The sequence below is a fragment of the Sciurus vulgaris genome (assembly GCF_902686455.1).
Source record: "Sciurus vulgaris genome assembly, chromosome: 7".
NCBI classification, from domain to species: domain Eukaryota; kingdom Metazoa; phylum Chordata; class Mammalia; order Rodentia; family Sciuridae; genus Sciurus; species Sciurus vulgaris.
Genome location: NC_136467.1, coordinates 67085553 through 67102036, shown reverse-complemented (window position 1 = coordinate 67102036; position 16484 = coordinate 67085553). Strand labels below are relative to the sequence as shown.

General features: G+C 33.4%; 1 protein-coding gene across 2 annotated transcripts in view; it reads right to left on the bottom strand.

Moving 5' to 3' along the window:
* The window catches only part of MMS22L (MMS22 like, DNA repair protein), a 137681-nt gene that overhangs the window by 61809 nt on the left and 59388 nt on the right, over positions 1-16484 (bottom strand). The gene's annotated exons all lie outside the window — the stretch shown is intronic.

Here is a 16484-nt window from a genome sequence, read left to right as displayed (position 1 = left end):
TGTTTTAGAAAGTTTTTTTTTTAATCAAAAGTACACACAAACTCCAGTAGAAATAATAGTTTAGTCACCACTGTGATATAATGCTGAACTCTGTGTACATAAAAAAGTTTTGTAAGTCTATAAACCACTTGGAATTAAGAGTTAAGTTTTATGTATACATAAGTGTATACAGATCTCATTCCTTTTCTTCTATTCTTTCACAGCATTTTATAAACACCTTCTTCTAAGTACAAGGCAAATGTTCCCTTTTGATTTCTCACCCTGAATTTTCTTCTCTCTCATTTTTGCCTCACCACTCTGAACCTCCACTGTTCCAATAACCCAACTACATCCTCTATGTAACAAACACATATAATTAAGAAGGAATACTTCATGTGAAATCTGTAGAGAAAAAGCTGTGACTAATTGATATATACCAATCATCAAAATCATCAAAAGGAAATAAGTATAAACTTATAAATCTGTGTTTAATAGTAAATAAACTTCTTGGTTTTAAATTATGATTATTCCAGATACTTAAACACATATTTTTCCTATGGAGACACTGCTTATTGCTTTTATTGCAGTTCTTTAAAAGGGAGAAAGGCAGAGGGGGAAAAAGTTTTCCTAAAAGAGTATCCATTGAATCAATGATCTGTGGGGTTTATTATAAAGCTGTTATTAGGGCTAAGAGCCCTAAAGGCTTTTATTATATTACTAATTTCTTTTTTGCAAAGCTTTAGCAAATGAACCGATTTATCTAGTTCTGCATATTGGGGTCTGATACGTGCTATTTGTAAATGACAGGTTTCATCTGCATAGCACCAGTGATAACATTTATCTGCACATCAAAAAGCCCATCTCCTTATGTTAAAAAAAATTCATGCATACGCTGGGAAAAGAAATGTTAAAGTGGTGAATAAAAGATGTGAAATATCTCATAAAATGGAATCAAACTACACCAATTGAGTATGAATGCACAGTAGTGGTATAGGAGAAAATACTATGTCAAAATATAGGAAGAATTGGAAAAATTTTTGCTCACACTGATAAAGTTGTAAGGCTTTGCTAGGCATCATATGAATCTTAACTAGAAATGGCAAAAATTAATTGACTAGCAAACAAAAAATGATGAACTTTCATAAAGCTTTATGACCAAAGCAGAAATATTCCAATACAAATTTTAAAATAGCACCCATTGTTTACAAATGCTTGTAGGAAAATGACCCCTGAAAGGTAATCTTGGGGAAAAAAAACTAATTTGTAGATTGTTGTCGTGGTACACAACTAAAAACTTTTGCTAAGGCTTAAATTCCTTACAGGAAAGTAACTTAGCAAACACAGATACAAAAAAAAAAAAAAAAAAAAAAAAAAAAAAAAAATCAAATATAAAGCTTTTATTTTAGAAATAATAATCAGCTTAATTAAAAGTATCTGTGGCCAGGAGTGGTGGCACATGCCTGTAATTCCAGCTACTCTGGAGGCAGGAAGCTTGTACTTTGGAGGCCAGCCTGGGTAACTTCGTGAGATCCTGTCTCAAAAAAATAAATAAATAAAAAGGGCTGGAGATATAGATCAGTGGTAGTGTACCCCTGTGTTCAATCCTCAGTACCAAAGAAAAAGTATCTGTGTAAGATTTTGCTGAATGAAGGGCACAACCTACATATGTGAGTAACGAGATAACAATGAGGTATTTCCAAATTTCCAACAAATGATACATTAGACGTTCTTTAGAGAAAAATTACCATTTTTCTTTATGAAGTAGATATACATTGAGTTAAACTGTTCTTATAATTCATCATCTTTTAGAACATGAGGTTACATTAGGCTCTGGTCACCCCCTACTCCTACTCTCCCAACATTTGGTAATATAGACAGTAGAACTAATTTTTTGCCATTCAGGAAGAACTGTTGGATTGCTAAACTTGTATCATCATCACCTCTGAAACACAGTAAAAATCACTGTTAGAACCAATGGTTTATTAGATCGAACCCACCATCAACAATGTCAACTCTGCCTGGTTGTGTTAACAGGAAAATGTTTTACGAGTTCTACCACTGGGCATCAATTTAACTTCCAGCACCAGCTCTGCTGTAAAACTGTGAATGTAATTTATATGGTGACCTGTGTGTGTGGGAAGCAATATCTAGGTGAAACTTCTCACAGTCTGACAAAATGCTTTGATTTGCACCATTCAGATGATTGAGCAAAAAGAGTTTAAGCAATCACCACCAATAGCCTTTATCTCCAAATGCACTAAAAATTTATTACTCTGTGAGTGCAACCTATTGCTTTAGAGTCTAGCTTGATAGAATAGAAATGACTGGATAAATATTACATTTTCAACTGGTACACATCTTGTCCATTAGGTTTAAATATTGGACAAGCTACGTGTTTAAGATAAACATCAGTCTTGGCTGATTCCATCACACGGTACATTTAGAAAACCTCCAAATGTTTCCATAGAAACATTTTTGAACTTACATATAGCTGAGGATACATGTTCCTTGTCAATTAGGAGACAGTAAAGCCAGAGACCCCTGTACTCTTCTTTAAAAATTTACCTTTGTCTTTTACTTAGCACTTTAATACAGCTGACAATATTCAATATCTACTGCTGTGTGTAAAGAAACTGAGTAACCATTCAAGATGGAAGGAACATAAAGAGAGCTCACCCATCCATCCTAAGTAACAGTTTATTATTCAGGCCTTTCCAGGAGTTTTAAACTATAGGTTGAGTATCCCTTAACCAAAATGCTTGGGACCAAGTATTCTGAAATTTGGATTTGGGGTATTTGCATATATATAATGAAAGATCTTGGGGATCAGACCCAAGTCTAAACATGAAATTCATTCACTTCATATATACCTTATACAAATAGCCTGAAAGTAATTTTATGTGATATTTTTAGAGTGTCTATATTTTGACTGCAATCTGTCACATGAGGTTAGGTGAGGAATTTTGCACTTGGAAAATTATACTCAAAATAGTGTGGAATTTTGGAATATTTCAGATTTTTGGATTAGCAATGCTCAACCCATAGCAGATATTTCACACTCATAGCATTTCCAGTTCCTACTACTGTATATTAGGGAAGGGTACTTACCTGGCAACTTCTCTATCCACCTGCCTGAGAACATACACTTTTAAAGGTGACAATGGGTGAACTGGGGTCTATAGTTACAGAGCAGGCATATAATCTTCAATGCCTTTGGGCTCCTGAGAGACTACAGTAGCCTTGACTAACCTGATTAAATCAGTGTTACTTTCTACTATTTTCTAATTTAGTTTGATTAGATACTGAAAAGTAAATAATATTATTTCCAGTTTGGTGATGAAAAAAAAAAAAAAGAAAAAACCACGACTCAGGTTAAATAATTTGACCAGTAAGAAATTGGAGATGAAACTGCAACCCAGGTCTGTCTGGTTCCAAACCATTTCCCACTACAAGCCATCTTTGTTCAAGACCAGACTATAATAATTAAAATCTTACATCTGAGGGTTAAAAAATGTATCGAAAAAGACAGCAAAAATAAGTGTAAAACACACTTAGAATTTTTTATGAAGTATATCTTTGTAATGGTCCTTTATCACTGGCTTTTATTTATTTAAAAAATACTATCATTTGAGGAATCATTAGGTAAAATGACTGTTAGTCGTTAACATTGATTGACATTGAGTTCTCTTCCTTAATTAAGGTTTTCAGCCTTGTTTTCATTTACTTTGCCACATCAAATAAATGCTTTATGCAAATGCATATAAAGCAAAAAACTTACTATTTAGAAATAAGTCATCCCATATTCCACATACAAAGCCATTTGTTATAGCAGTACTAGAAGAGACTTAAGCATTTAACTTGAAATGCCTAGCAAGATCTTTTAAGCTGTTTTTCTTATCTTGTTCTTGAAAATTCGAAACTAGAAAATCCCACTTGACTAGAAAAGCAAAAAAAGCAGGCTGTCCCTTCTAGGGTTAACAGATGCTTTTTGTAAGATTTTAGGTAAGATTAACCTCTTGCTCACAAAAGGACTGGTTATTGGTTTTATTTCTTTACTGTCTTTAACTCAGGTAAAAATCAATATAGAGCGAGACAAAGGGCTCTAGAGGGTCTGGCTACACCAGCTTTGGGTTTGGCTCCTGCACAATTCTACAACATGCTGAGGCTGGGAAGGATTAGCCTGCTTGTGTTGAGTAAACCGATGATACTCAATAAACAGTTTCTGTTGTAAACCCCTTAGGACGTGCAAAGCCACACTAGTTGGCAATAGACCAGATAAGCGGCAGAACCAGCTGTAATCTCATTTAGACCTGAGCTGATCCTCCTGTCCTTTCATTCCACAGGATCAAAGCAAACCACTGAGGAGGCAGCTGTATTATAGCAGCTCTGCTTGCTGGATGCAGCAAACATTTCATAAATTCCACTCCTTGAAGCAAGTCTCTACCTAATCTACCCAGAGCTGGGACAATCAATGAATTTCTGAATTCATTAGACTGATTATTACAGGGTAACCATTTTCTCTTTGGAGAAATGTAATGATTGCATGCCAACTTTACAAGGCAGCTGCTACTTCTAACCATTGTTCTTTTTTGTTTGTTTTTTTGGGAAGGGCCTGAATCCACCCCCCCACCATATCAAATAAAAATGATTTGAAACTACTTGGCTTATTATCTTTAACACATATTAACATCCGATTACCACTCAAATGTAGCCCAGTTTTAACAGTGGGCGGGGGGGATGCAAAATCTTCCTGTAATACAGTCTCATACACTGGCCAAAACTGATTTTCAGAAAATTTGTAGAAAAGATCTCTGTGGTTCATTATAGAATATTATTTTACATTTATTTGTAGTTCTTCCATAGAACAGGGCACAGTTTTGAAAGTGTTCTTAAAAGCTGACAGTATTAAGTATTTAAAAATAAGTCAAGTATTCCATTCCATCTCACCTTTCAACAGTATTGATATTTAGTATCTCATTTTACTGGGAATTTCCTTTAATAGGAACATAAATTTCAAGTTATGAACTTTTAGAAAGCAGTCAATTCCCAAATTTAACTGGATGTAAAATGGACACTAACAAAACACGTACTGGATGTCACATCACAAACCACTCTAAATAATGAACATGGAGAGATGAAACCCAAAACTGATGTGACAGGCTGTAAAACACCAGCATTTAAAAATAATGAACTGTAACTTAATGCCAAATATCAATAAGGCAGAGCCTTATGGAATTTCTAGTCAGGGAGTTGGCAAATTTTTTTTGTAGGCCTTGAGAGCACAAGTAATGCCACTTCTTGTTTTACCAACTTTTAAAAATATAAAAAACATTTTTAATCTCCACAGCTGTATTAAAGCAGGTCTTGGGCCTGATTTGGCCAGCAATACTTTGGTTTGCTAACCCTTTTGTATAATCCAAACTACTCATCCTAAAGATGAGCACACAGAATTGTTCTGGATAGCTATACACAAGTGTCAGTATCAGAACTCAGACATCTTGAGTCCCACTTGAGTGCTTCTCTACTGCCTCCTAACATTCATCCTGCTTCTGCAAGGAAATGGTGCCAAGAATCTCCATAGTCCAGAACATTTGAAAAATGTAAGGATGTTTGAGATGTGTCAATGTAAACACACCAATGACCATGTTAACAGATCCAACCATTTCCAAGCTAACAAATGCTACAGTTAATGACTCACCTTTACTCCATCTATTCTTCAGACATAAAAGGGTCCCATTTAATATAATCACATAATAAAAGCAAAAGTGAAAAATATTGAAACCTTAACTCTTCTAATATTTGCAAAATCCAGATCTTTGTAATAATAACATCATGATAGGAAACTGCAAAACTGTGTAATTATACTTTAATTGTATTGTGAGGCATGCATTAATCACAAAGTTTAAGTACCAAGGATAGAATTATAATAATTCTATAAAACAAATTTAAGCTAGCTAAGTAGGTCAGAACCACTAACATGCAACAGGAGACCTCTGGGAATTTATCAGTTAATGGCTATTTATGTGCAAATGAGTGCCCTCCAACCCTCCAAAATCTTGTGTAGCTGAAGGGTATTTCTGTTAACCAGGAGCACTGCTTAACTGCAGAGGCATAAATTAAACTATTTTATTGGAACGATTTTTAATTCTTCTACTTTGCTTTTCTACATTCCGCCCTATCTTTCCAGAAGCACAATTTACAGTACATATTTAACAACAACAAAAAAATGTTGCCAGTTTTCAAAACTGATCTCTCCTAACCTCACACATGCACAGATATTAGAACTTCAGTAAAATGAACATATTTTACACTTCACATCTCCCAAAGAGGACATACATTGCTAAAAAATTTTCAAGTTTCAATATAAGCATTGTGTTAACACACTCTTAACAATGAACTATAAAAAAAATTGTTTTATGTCTTCATACTTCAAGGGAGTATAATAGTCAAACTACCTCTCAAAGGTACACTTTGAGATGGGGGAGGGCTTTTTGTAAAAAAGAACACTAAATAACTTATTTCTAATTTTCCTTAAAAAAAAAAAAAAGGAAGCACTGGATTTTTTTTTTTTTTTTTAAGGGAGTGGTAGGAAGGGAGAATAAAAATTTTCAGTATGACACAAATGTGGTTAAAAGAGAACGCTAAACACCCCTTAGCACAACCATAACAAACTCAGTACCAAAGTGGCATAAAACTGGTTATTGTCTAACTTTTAGATTTTGGATGGAATAACAGTTTTCTAAAATTACTGCTTTTAAAGATATAATATAATGGCTATTTATAAGTTGTAAATTCATTCCCTTGGTGCTCTTCCTTTTTCCACCATTAAGTGAAAAATAAACTATAACCTAATGCTAAGTTAAAAGACAAATAGGGGCTGGGGAGATAGCTCAGTCAGTGGAGTGCTTGCCTTATAAGCACAAGGCCCTGGGTTCGATCCCCAGCACCCCAAAAAAAAGACAAATAAAAGGCCAAATTGAGTCATATGGTATCTTAAAAATTATACTTTATGATATAGTGAAACCTCAGCATAATCAGTTAGACTTAAAAAATGAAATGTTTATGGGAACTCTTTCTATGTTAAACATCCAGGTAATAAAAGTTTGTGGTAAACTCCTACAAAAAGATAAGAAAAAAAGTTTCACTCATCTTTTCATAACTGAGTTTTCCAAGAGTTGTAAGTTAATTACAGTACAGCAAATAATCATATCAAATGATCAGTATGCTTTGGAAACATATCACTCCTGCATTCAGAGTGTGGTCCTGAGAGGTATCAAGCACCACACTAGACAATGTTTGTATATAAAATAGAAAACAAAGATCTCTGGCCAAATGCCTTGTGCTATACTTGGATGAATAACACATATGAGAATTAAGATGCATTTCTGGCCTGAAAACATAATTTTATCATGTGTCAGCTTTTAGTAAGAAAAATATTAACTACACAAAACAAATTATCACATAAATATAACCATCTGTTAAAAGCCATCACCCTATCTCCAAAGGAAACTCCTGGAAGCTGTACAGAAAGGCTCACTTGAGGTTCTCCCCTCTTTTTTAGTTAGGGTCAACACCACTGGTCACCACAAAGTCCTCCAGTCACAGGCAAATTCTTCGTTAGATCTATGTGTATTAAACGCTGCCGTAAGGCTTAATTAACCTTGTTCACAAAGAAACAGGACCTTCTCTCACTGAAGAAACACAGACACATAGTCAGCTCAATGAACAAGTACTAAAACAAAGAGAAATGTTTCATACTTTGATTATCCCATCCAAAATTACGTAGCATCACACAAGGAAGAGAACTGTGTGGGTATGTGAAAGTCACTGAAAATTACAATCTCTGAACTCACATGGATGAAATGACAGAATGACATAATATTAAAGTGTTTTGACATCTTTAGGGTAATGAAGCCTAGAGAACCAAGGACAGAAGATCCAGACCACAGGAACAGTAAATTATTTTATCAGTAAATATAAGTAAAGGTATATTGTATAAGAAGACTAACTTATAACTCCTAAAATTTACATAACTGCTCAAAATGTTGCTTAAATATTGTTGTCTGAATATATAGCACTAATCTAGATTATCAAATCATCTTTCCTTTATTCCTACATCACTCAGTCATGACTTCAATCTAATGCTCTCTCCTACCATTTTGTATTCTAAAAAATTGCCTAATTTTTAAATAAATTTTTACATCACTAGCTTTATTACCACAATGGTTTGCTACCTACTTTCCTTGCCTAAAGTTCCCTTTGTGCACATTACTCCTAGAGTCATCTACATCATTATCATTCATTCACTAGACTCGTGTATTAAGCAACATTGTATACCATGCACCTTATCTGGATAACTGGATATTAAAGGTATGAGACAAATTCCCTACCTTCAAAGAGTATCAGTCTAGTGAAAGAGATGAATAAAGACAGATGATATTGAAAGTGGTAAATGTTCTAGGTGATATAAACAGAGTTTTGAAAACTAGGAAGACACTGGTTGTCCTCAGGAGGCCTGTCAACCTTCACAGGGCAACTGTGTATTTCCTTTACATATGAAGGACCAAGTACAGTCTTTCTCTCAAAGAGTCTATGATTCATAGTCAATTAACAAATATATGAAAAAGGGTTCAACATCTCTAGTAATTAGAGAAATGCAAATTAAAACCACTCCAAAATTTCATCTTACTCCAATTAGAATAGCTATTCTCAAGAACACAAGCAATAATGAATGTGGGGAAAAAGACACACTTGTACATTGCTTGGTAGAGTTGAAAATTGGTGCAGCCACATGGAAAGCAGTATGGAGATTCCTCAGAAAACTTGGAATGGACCTACCTTTTGACCCACTCCTTGGTTTATACCCAATGGACTTAAAATCAGCATACTACAGTGACACAGCCACACCAATGTATATAGCGGCTCAATTCACAATAGCTAGATTGTGGAACCAACCTAGATGCTCTTCAACAGATGAATGGATAAAGAAACTGTGGTATATATACACAATGGAATATTATTCAGTCACAAAGAAGAATAAAATTATGGAATTTGCAAGTAAATGAATGGAACTGGAGAATATCATGCTAAGTGAAATAAGCCAATCCCCCAAAACCAAAGGCCAAATGTTTTCCCTGAAAAGTGGATGATGATACATAATGGGGGTGGGGGTGGGGAGTAAGAGAAGAATGGAGGAACTCTGGATTGCGCAGAAGGAAATCAGAGGCGGGAGGGGACGGGGTATGAAAGAAGGTAGAATGAGACAGACATCATTACCCTGTGTACATGTATCAATCTATATAGTGTACAACCATAGAAATGAAAATGTGTACACGTTTGTGTACAATGAACCAAAATGCAGCCAGTAAAAATAAAAAAATAAAACACATTAAAAAAAAAAAAAAGAGCCTATGATTCAGTGCAGGGAAAAGAGTACATAGTAAAATTTAAAGAACTGCTCTCTTCATGTCTTTCCTACACTTAAAATCCACCGTCCTTGATTTCCTCTACACCCAGGTTTATGCTATTGTCCTCATTTCAAAGTCCTTCATAATCTGGTATGACCTTCTACTAAAGCAGGTATCCTCCACTTTCATCAGACTAGCTTCACCACTTCCTAAAAAACATTAACCCATTCCAACTTATAGTTCTTCAGTCACTGTTATGTTCTAGCATTTTTTTCTTCCTTTCATTCTTCAACAAGTTACGTAACTGCCATTTTTATATCACACCTCTTTCAAGAGGCCTTCCCTATCCCTCCTTTCCTTATGTGTGCAAATTTTACTTCTTCCATATTCAATTCAAATGCTATTTTAAAGTATCTTTCCTAATACTTGTCTCTTCTTGTCTCCTTCCTTCCTTCTTTCTCCCAATGAATTCTCAAAATATCGGGTTATCCATTAATTCATGTTGAGCTAGCTATACTAGTTATACATATATTACTTACTAAAAAATAATTATCCTAGGAACAGAATTTAATCTTTATTTTTGAGCACAAACTAAGAAGCATCATGTACTGGCACAGCTCAAAAAGCGTTATTAAAATACAACAGTATCTGACTAATAATTTGTTACACTGTGTATAGTAGCATATATCTCCAACTAGAGAGTATCTGGTACCTCTGCCATATCCTAACCAGCATCAGGTAAGAGAAAAATCTATACAAATCATCCAGGAAACTACCTAAGTCTTCTACCTTCTACCCATTCCAATCTACCTAGTTACAATTCACTTGTAATCTTTCTTCTCCTGAAAAGCAAAGGAAAATGAGAACTCAAATTGCCTAAAGTGTCTGACACTCAAAAAGCTCTAAGCAAATAGGCTGGATGGTAATGAACTATGACATAGCCAATATGTCTCTAAACATATCTTCTACAAAGTATCATCTGAATATTTCTTAACTAAATAATTTATCTAATGAATACTTAAAAGTCACTAACTGCTGGCCAAAGTAAAAATGTTTGATAATATTAGGAATGCTATTTGGTGATTCTTTCCTAAAGCAGTATGGAGATTTCTCAAAAAATTAGGAATGGGACCACCATTTGACCCAGCTATACTACTCCTCAATATTTATACACAAGAACTAAAATGAGCGTAGTGAAACAGGCACATCAATGTTTATAGCAGTACAAGTCACAACAGCCAGGTTACAGAACAATCCCAGATGCCCATCAGTGGATAACTGGATTAAGAAAATGTGGTATATATATATATCCCATGGGGTTTTACTCAGTCATAAAGAATGAAATATGGCATTGCTGGTAAATGGATGGAAATGGAGAACATTATGCTAAGTGAAATAAGCCAGGCTCAGAAAGTCAAGGGTTGACTGTTTTCATATGTGGAAGCCAGAGAAAAATTAGAAAGAATTAAAAAAAAGTAGAGGGGGGTGTGACAAAAATAGAGGCAAAATAAGAGGAACAGAGAAGGAGATTGAGGAGGTGGGGTGGGGACAGAAAAGGGGAGGAAAAGTGAAACGATTAGACAAAATTATGCTATTTATATATATCACAGTGCAAACAGATATACACAAAAGTAATCTTTTATGTATATCTATCTACAAAGTACCAATTAAGAATACATGGATAAATAAACAGAAGGAATACCACCAGAGAAAAGGAAGGGAAATAGGAGAAGGGAGGAGGGGAGAGAAAGAAGAGGCACCAGGAACTGAAATGGAACAAATTAAATTCCATGTATGTATGATTATGTCAAAATGATCACAACTATTGTGTATGCACTAAAAATAGCATTAAAAAGTCTTAGTAAGGAAAAGATGAGAAGACATAATCAAATAAAATGTTGATTTCTATTATTTTAAAAAAGGTGTTTCTGGACTGGGGATATAGCTCAGTCAGTAGAGTGCGTGCCTTGTAAGCACAAGGCTCTGGGTTCAATCCCTAGCACCGCAAAACAAACAAACAAAAAAAAGGTATTGCCTATATGTCATTCTATTTTGTATTTTTATTTTATGCATGCTACATAAAATGGGTAAAAGAGCTTTACCTAAGTAGAAGACAAATTAAGTCCATCCGAGGAAAATTCAGTTCCATCATGCAGTATAAATCACATTTTCATTTTATGTATCAACTTTAATATAAAGAAAATTTACTTAAAATATTAAAACATTCAATATATAATTAATACAATTAGAAACATTGAAATAGCCTAATCCAATCGTTTATCTTTCAGATGAAAGAACTGAGATATGAAAACTGGCCTGAGGTCCTACAGAGTTAGGGGCTGAATTAGGTATAAAAGGATCTTTCTATTACGTCAATTTGCTTCGTTATATAAATGTAATTTATCCTTGAACCAGTGGTCTCTATCCTAAAATAAATGTAAATACCATATTACTGAATACTCAATCAGGTAAAGAAAGTATTTAATAATATACAGGACCATAGAAGAACATGAACTGGGAGCAATTTTAACCTGTTTCCTTTACTTTGAATCTTTATGTTAAATGTTACACACACAAAAAAATAGGACCTGAAAGAAATATCAGTGTAAATGAAGGTTTGTCTAACATCTAAACTAAATGTCATAAAAAGAGTAAGAGATGATGTATATGTATACAAAAATTTAATCTGACTCCTTCTGTCCCAATCACTAATTCCAATGGGAATAAACATACCCACTTGTCTAAACGACTTTAAATCTTTAATAATAAAGTTCATGGTGTCTCATTTCCAGATGAGAAGTTTTGGAAATCATATTAAAACAAAGATATAACTCCTTTGAGTATATATGGAAATAATGAAAAGATTGAACCTTGTTTATTATCTAAATGAGGCAAAATAAACTTGCTGTCTGAGAAAGTAGAAATATTATGGTTATAGCCCATCACAAAATTTCTACTGTAAGATATTTCTGGAATGGCTGGACCATTAGCTTGACCCAATATAAGAAATTTCTTATATTTTGAAGACTGCCTACCATTTTTCATGAGTGGTCTTTGGAATATAAGAAGTTCTACATATCAAATTGAACTAATGGTCCAACTATTTCAGAATTCAAAAAGAAGGATGATGAAGATACCAATGTTTGGAGTCATTAAATAGATGCTTTTATTAATCCACAAGTTCTATGACTGTAGGACTTATTTTCATGTACATCAGAATACTTACCAACAATTCCAAGACACAAGTATATAAGAAATATGCTGAATTACATCGGAATTCCTTTTGGGAAACCAAAAGGCAAAAACTATTAACTGTTCTATGTGTGTGAGATAATTTTGACAGTGTAAGATTTATATACATAAAAACTTTCAAGATTTTATATATCAAAAAATGCAAAATACAGCTGAGTATGGTGGCTGTATATATAAAATACAAATTTTGAATAGGACCACTATATTTCAAACATAATTAATGTAATTATGCTCACAAACATAATATGTTTACATAAGTTGATGTAATTAATATATATGCTTTGGCAAATTGACATTAAAACACAAGATAGGTTATTTAGAGATCATCAGAAAAATAATTATTCTGGGTTATAAAAAGCATTACATAATGAAATTGCTTTACTCTCCTCTATAAGCAGATTTTTGTTTTTAAACTTTCTTACATTTTCCAGAGCAAGCTCCCCCAGCTTGCCATCACTATAGTTCAATCTGGAACAGTGGTAAGTTGTACCACTGTCTTCCTGTTCCTTCATTTTTCTGTGCTGGACACTCCATTTCCTGAACTCAAAGTATTTCTTGATCTTGGCTTAATCCTTCACTTCCTTGATATACACTTCCTCTAATAATATGTCTCAAAGGCATAAAGTGAACATAAGAAAATAAGTTGCTCAGTGTAGGCAATATTTCTGGTCCAGTGGTATTTATATACTTTTTCAAAAGCATAAAGAATGCTATATTGGTTTTGAATTGTTTTTTCATATTGAAATATCCAAGTACACCATCCTCAAAAGAGTAAGAATTTATATTTAAAAAAAAAAAAAAAGAACATTAGGGTGTTAGAGAATGGAAATAGAAGAAAAACAAACAGAGTTCAGAAGAAATGTGAAAAAGTATGTCAACTACAAAGTGCTATAACAATAATTCACTAAAGATTTTTTTTCACTAAAGATTTTCAATACATGGACAAGTAGCTAAGTTAATTATTTTTATCATTAGTGAAATATGTGGAAGATGTCAGAAAACAATTTTAAAAATTTTTTGAACTGCAATCTACATAAGCCCATGCTTCTATAGACTTGTAATACTCCCTTCTAATATGTACCACCAATCAACTACGCGATATAGCACACCTGACTTACTGCTACACAATCACATCCTTTATTTATATGGAGTGATTCAGAGAAAATTGTGTGATATAGAGGAGTTTTAAGAATGGTTTGTTCAATATTTGTCTATTATTCTATCAATCAGCGTCTTTCATTATTTGTTTATGTCTGCCTCACTATGCTGTGGGGCACCTGAGACTAGCAGTTTGATTTTATACATCTCTGCTTTCTCTGATATCAACCCCAAGTCTGCCATAGCAGGTACTTGATGGGCACTCAAAAAACATTGTGTTGACTGAAAAATAGTCATTTCTGTTTCATATCAAAGCACAAAATTAACAAAGCAAAATTCTCTCTTATACCCTAAGAAATATAAACAGAGAGATGTGAACTATAGGTAATTTATGCATTTATTTAAAGCATAAATAGTATTCTATTGAAGGAATATCACAGAAGTGATTCAGAATGGAGCTCTAAAAATCTTAACTCGGAGTGGAAAACTCTAAAAATTACTTATAATATGTGTTCTTTCATTTCACTTCTCTGAAATCAATGGCAAACAGTAATGATAATAAAACAATGATCATTTCGTATTCTGTAAGACCCTTGATAGGTATTATCTGTCCCCCCTTTTTTGTGTGTAGCTGGGAATCTTACCTAGGGTAAGGTCTTATACATACTAAGGTAGGCTCACTCCACCACTGAGCCACATCCTCAGCCCCAGGTATTATCTCTTTTATTCTTCAAACCAGCTCTTCAATAGGTAGGTATAAACATTTTACAGATTAGGAAAATTGAAGTTCAAAGAAGTTATATAACTTGCTGAAGATTTTAAAAAGTCTCAGAGATAGAATTCAAACTCACATTTGCAAGCTTTTCAAAAATAAAGCAATGCTATTTTCCACTATAAGCAAAAGAATAGTCTAGCATTAACTGACTGGAGTGGAAATATACTTCACTGGCTTTGACACTGGATATATTAATAACTTGCAATCTTGAATTGTAGTTAAAATCCTGTTAAATAAGCTAAATCCAAATTTTCAGGCAACTAGGATCTTGAAAACTCAGGTACCAGAACCTGAGTTAAAAACAATGGATAGCTCCTGAATGTTCACTGGGTTAAGAAAGTGAAAGTTGATACAATGAAATATGATATGTATCCTTAAATAATGTATGAGTGTATATGTGTTTCTGATATCTTTTTTTAGGGTAAAAAGTAAAGTCGTAGAAATGTCCATAGTATAGTTCTAATCTTGATTCTCTCCTCTCCTTCAAAGTAAAAGAGATGGTGAAGAAGTCAGTGGTATAAAAGGAGAAATAACAGAAGTTTAGAAGAATGTTTTCCTAAGTATTAACAGTGGATCCCTTTGTGGAACAGAGGTTTAGAAACAGAATGACTTTGATTTTCTATAATACAATTCTATATTATTTACATTTTTTTTGCAAAGATACATAAATTTTGGTAATAAGAATATAAAAGAGAAGCATTAAAAACTCTCTAGAGCTTTCAAATGCCTTAGAAGTTATATTAAAAACATTATTATTTGATATTTGATATTTATAGAAAGAAAAAAATGCTTAAAGCCACCTAACCTGGCAAGGGCAGAATAAAATTAATTCTAAGAAATGAAAGTTAATTTATAAACTCTTTTTCTTTTTTTTTAACCATAGACTCCATAGCTTAATATTTGTTATTTTAACATATCAAATTACATTTTATTATTAAAAAAAGATGAAAAAATAAAAACATCTTTTCTAGTCTAAAATTTTCTAGGTAAAAATGTTCTTTTGTAGGATGTATATAGTTACTTATGTAAGCAATATGCTTAAATCTTGAATATAATTGAACTATGGCTTCCATATCATTTTTTAGAATTACAGCTAAGTTTTTATATTTTAAATCGAATTATTCAAACAATGCTTTTTACATATAACCAGCGAAGTCTGTGAAAATCAAAGCCTCCTTTACAGTGTTATGCCTGTCACCCTTGAATTTGTGCAGTAGTTACATAAGACCAGAGAACCTGCCCAGACAGAAGCACATCCACAACAGCTTCCCATAATGGTAAACACTGAACAAAGCATTAAATTTCACAAATAAGAAATGGTCAAGTAAACCACGGTATATCCATATAATGGAATATTATGAAGACACCAAAAATATTGTAAATGCTATTGATATGGAAAGTTGGTAATATAGGAAGGAAACAAAAAAAGGGCCGAAGAGCATTTAATCTCATTTTGGGTTAAAAAATGTATGAATAGGAAAGGTATGAAAGATTATAACATAAAATATCAAGAGCAGTTCTCTCAGCATAAGTAACTTTTAAAAAATTCATCTACATTTAACAATAGAAATATACAAGGAGTCTAATGCTGATTTTTTAAAAATAATATTATAGTTTTAGGAACAAAATGAAACAAGGTCTTATATTGTAGGATTTTGCTGATTTTTGCTTTTTCAAACCATTTGATTTGTAAGAGAAACATCTGTCTTCCACCCAACCTCCACCCTAAGGGAGTGATTTATGCAGCATAAACTACATAATCGGGGACTTCTTTTTTTACTTTGTATCTTTATCAGGTGCATTTCAAACTGTGCTGACACTATGGTTGGTAGTCTACTGTTAGATTCTGAAGATAAGCTGTTAGTAAAGTGCTGTTATTGATAAAAATACATAATTGAGAGATCAACCCACCCACCTGAGGCCCCCTGAAAGGACAATATTGCATGAAGGGTATACAGGGGTTTCTTGCCCTC